Below are 5,030 nucleotides of genomic sequence, written 5' to 3'. Positions count from 1 at the left end.
TTAAAAAATAAGTTACTCATTCAGTCTTCCATCTGTCCCACTTTAAGACTGGCAGAGGTCTGGCAGCTTTTTCCTCACATTGACAGCATCGAACGAGCTCGGAGAAAACCCGGACTATTTTCGCAACTCGTAAAATTGACTTGAGGTTAATTGTTTTATTTTTTAACCAATCAGTAAACAGCATGATTTATTAATACTGTGTTAGCCTGGTAGGTTTTCCCACCACAGTCACATGATCTTGACATGTGTTAATTTTAGAAGGGACTGAATGCCTTTCAAAATTTAGACCTCACTGCCTTGTTGGCAGCGTATCCAGATGGCAACTTGTGGGGTTTTAATCATCTTCGAGATCAAACGAAAAAAAATTTCCGCGTAAAACAAATACAGCTGAAGTCATAAGAATGATTCAGTACAGCACAAATGTGTTTTTGTTCAGATTTCTAATTAACTTTGCAAAGAAAACCGAGATCAGAATGAAAGTGCTTCACTATACAATGTGGCGCTGGATAGGATCATTTTATTCTTACCATATTTCAGATATAAAATGTATTAGACTAACTACAAGGCTAAGGCTTTAAGAGAGGTTTTTATTTTTTGGGAATACCCATAGTAAATAGATAGCGGCCGATTAAGTCACCTCCCTTTGGGTAAGTTTCAACTTATGTAGAGTGTATAAAAGGGACATATGATCACACACTTTTAGTGATATCTCATGTATTTTTGCTTATTTTTCAAATCTATGTTGTTTTTTAATGAATGGAGACTTACCACTAGAAGGTGCTAAATGACATATAATTTATGCAATATAATGGTCAAAAAATATAATAAGTTGTTTAGTGAAACAGACAAATATCAAGAATCAAGATGAAAATGCAAAACAAATGTTACCCCGATTGTTTATTTATTTAGGGTTTTGTGTGTCAAGTCAAGTCCAGTCATGTTTAGTTGTATAGGCCTTAATCACAAGGAGTCTCAAAGGGCTGCACATACCACAGATTCTTGCAAACCACAGACTGTTATTACACCATCCCCTGATCCAAAACCTACATGAGGGCAAGGAAAAACTCAAAAACCTCAACATGAGTATAATGAAGAAACCTTGAGGAGGGACCGCACATAAGGTAACCCCCCTTCCAGGATGATAAGGCTGCAATGGATGTTGCAAGAACAAATTATACACAGATATTGTCAACAGGAAAAATAGGTCATTCATAAACTGTATAATGGAAGTGTGTTTTAAACTTAGATTTTAACAGTTCCACTCCGGTTGCAGATCGAATCTAAGGGGAAAGAGCATTCCACAACACCGGGGCCCGAACGGAGAACGCTCACCTGCGTTCTCTTTTTGCCTCTTGGCATCACTAGTAGTCCAGCATTTTCAGAGTGAAGGCTCCGGACCAGAGCATAGGAGGAAATTAAATCTGAAAGACATGTGTGTTGTTTGTTTATTACCCCAATTACAAACAATGTGATTTTTAAAGTTTTATTTTCTCATATTATAATTTTTTTTCCTAGTAAAATGAGAACATCTGTTGAAAAAAATCAACATTGTCACAAAATATGAGAAAAATAATATACAAAGTACAACAATTAAAAGCAATTGCAATTTGCCATAAGACATTTTTGAATAATGAATATAAATATATTTTAGTTCATTTTTTGATGGATCAGACTTTTTGTAACATAGGAATTACAATACTTTTTTAAACAAAATCAATGAAATTATTAAGAAAAACTGAAATAAAACCAATATTAAATAAAATAGACTGCAATCTGCACAAACAGAAATGTTTTACATTTTTAGATATTCTTTCATTTCATTTCACAAGAAAATGTATTCTATCTAAAACAGACAAATAATTCTCGCAGTGTGGTATTATTTTCCTCATCTTTTTACAGGGAACTTGATTTATAAGTACTGTTTTGCAGTCCTTGAAACATAATACATTCATTGATTTAAGCATCCTTTAACATTTTCCTCAACACCACCTGCCTTACTCTTGTCATATCCTCTTGGGAGTCACTAGCGACCATAAGAAAGAATGAATAAATAAGCAACATTTCTGCAGAAGCTGCAAGGTTGAAATTGTGTGAAAAAGGTTGCGGCTTATAGCTCATAAATTACAGTAGATAAGCTAAAACCTTCCTTATTGTCTCTGTAAAAGCTGAAATGAACCGTTTTAGAAGTGCTTGGCTTTGACAATCCTTTATCCAACATGATTCTTTACAATCTCTGAACACAGTAAACTGACTCAAGTCGCACTTAGACAAGGTGCTCAGCTTCAACACCGAAGTCACAGCACTTAAGTAAATGTCATAAAGTGCTGTGAAAAAGTATTTGCCACATTCCAGAATTCTGTGTATTTTGCACATTTATTCGTCACAAATCATCAAATCATCTTTAATATCACAAAGGGACAACCCCAGGAAATGCAAAATACAGTTTTGTAATGCAAATTCAATTATTAAAGCACAAAATACCCAAAACTTTCTGGCCCTACGTAAAAAGGGTGATGGCCCTCTTAACCTAATAGTGAGTTGGGCCAGCTTTGGCAGCGATGGCGTCAAATGTTTACGACAATTGGTAATGAGTCTTGCAATGCTGTGGTGGAATTTGGGACCACTTTTCTTTGTAAAGTTGTTTCAAAACTGCCATATTGGAGAATTATCTAGCTCGAACTGCCCATTTCAGATCACACTACAGCATCTTAATTGGAATTAAATTCGGACTTTGACTTGGCAATTTCAGAACCTTAATTTCTTTATTTGTTTTTAAGCCATTCAGAGGTAACAAAGCTGTTTTGCCATTATCCATTAATCAAAAATTGTAAACTATGAACAGTGGAAAACCTTGCCTTGAATGGTCAACAAAATAAGAGTACTCTGAAAGAACCTCGAAAAACACCTAAGGAACTGCGGGCCTCGCTGGCTTTGATTAAGCTCAATTTTCAGGACTCCAATATAAGAAAGACACTGGTCAAAAAATGGCATCCATGGGAGAGTTCCCTGGTGAAAACCATTGCTGTTACCAAAGAACTTAAAGAGCCATCTCACACTTTCCTAAAATCATATTGATTATCCTCAGGACTTTTGAAGAAATATTCTGTGGACTGATGAGTCAAAAATTTTGTAAGTTGTGGCACAGCATTTGACAAAAGGAACATGATGAGGTAAAACATGGTGGTGGCAGTGTTATGGTCTGGTGCTGCTTTGCTGCCTCAGGACCAGAACCATTTGCTGTGGTTGACAGAACACTGAATTATGGTGTTTAACAGAAGATCCTGAAGGAGAACCTTCGGCCATCAGTTTATCTCCTCAAATTCAAGCACTCTTGGAGCATGCAGTAGGTCAGCGATCTCAAACAAACCATCAAATCGACCTCAGAGTGTTACTTTTCCTGTTTGTGTCAATAAATCCTTTTGAGATGCTGCAGTGTGACCTTAAATGTGCAGTTCTTGCTGAAAAACCCTCCAATTTGACAGGTTTGAAACAATTTTGTTTATTTTGTCCATTATTACATTGAGTCAACATTTCAAAACTGCATTTTGAATACCTTGGTGATTTCAGGGTGATAACAAAATTAGTTTGATGATCGGAAACCTTGGTGAGTGATAAATATACAAAAAACAAAGAGATCTTTTTCACGGTACTGTATATCACCGTGGTTGCTTTTTGTCCGTGCAACTCCAAAACAGAAACGCCAAATCTTGTCACTCGAGCACAGCAAAGCAAATCCGGGCCAAGCGTGTTGAGCCAACATGATGAAATCCGAGCTACTGCTAAGACGCTAACGCTCCTTCCTAAAATGCTTGCATGTAATGGCTCCTCATTTCACACGCTTACACCTGCTCCCTTTGCAGCGTCGCGACCTTCGTCGCCGAAAGGCCATGCTAAGGGTCGACGAGTTATTTGGCTGTCGGGTGGGGGCGTGTCTGGAAATCGAACACCCGGGCCTCGGAATTCTCCTGAGCCGGCCGCTGTAGTCCATGCCCCCCGTCCCGAGATTGTGTTTTTATGAAGGTCGTGTGGACAAAATAGCAAGTCGATTTTGACGGCTTGTCCGCTAATCTGCATGGTTGTAAAAGGCTTTCTCCTTCTCCTCTTTTTGTAAATAGGATCCTTTATTTAGGTGTCTAAAACTAGTGGGCCAGGAGACAATTGTGGCTTGCAGAATTACAGTTTGAGGTCCTTGCCTTAATATGAAAGTTTAAAGCGGGCATAACAAATTTACGGCCCGCAATTCATGCTTGAACATGGCAAAAAAAGAAGCAAGTCTCTAGGTTCAAACTTTTCACAAAGCGCGCCACATTTCTTAAGTTGAAAATTTGAGAGGGCTGACTATTCAGCCTGGCATTCAATAGACTTTAATAAATTCACCCTCCGTAAAAGGATTAAGGTACTTGGCGATCAGTGTGGGGAACTCGTACCTTACCGTCGTAGCATTTTCGTTTGACTCGCAGGGTCTCGGAAAGAGCGCAGCTGTGTTGTTAAAACAGATTCCAGTTGCTTCACCTTTTCAGAGCGTCTGTTTCCAGTAAGATTTTTGTAGTTAGGATGTTTTGTCTAGCAAGGCCTCTTTATTAAATATTCTTTGAAAACAGTTGTTTCGGATTTCAGATTTGGCCCGCTCTTCTGCCTGGCCGAGTTTGGCAACAGGACAGGTAGGAAAAAGTGCAAAAAGTGTTGCTGTAAGATACGACTCAAGGATAAACTTAGAATGGCCAAGTGCGCTGGGAGATAGAGAGAAGGGAACAAATTAGAATTTTTGCATCTTGAGGGTTTTGATACAATTTTCTCCTGTTCTCTTTGCTGGTACAAAATTCATTTATGTCATCTTTCTTATTCAAGCTGTCTTTCAAGCTATAAACACATGGAATATGTACCTCAGTCAAAACATTTTTTTGGGTGAATTAAGATTAATAGAAAACATGGTTGACTCCTGTAAAACAATAACCAGGATGTGGGTGTAATCAAACTAGGAAAAAAAAAACAAGTTGGCACGGCCGGATGTCCTCAAGTGCAAACACACT

Source organism: Urocampus carinirostris, chromosome 9, assembly GCF_059441175.1.
Source record: "Urocampus carinirostris isolate Australia breed hairy pipefish chromosome 9, RoL_Ucar_1.0, whole genome shotgun sequence".
Lineage (NCBI taxonomy): Eukaryota > Metazoa > Chordata > Actinopteri > Syngnathiformes > Syngnathidae > Urocampus > Urocampus carinirostris.
Note: the sequence above shows the minus strand (reverse complement) of the source record.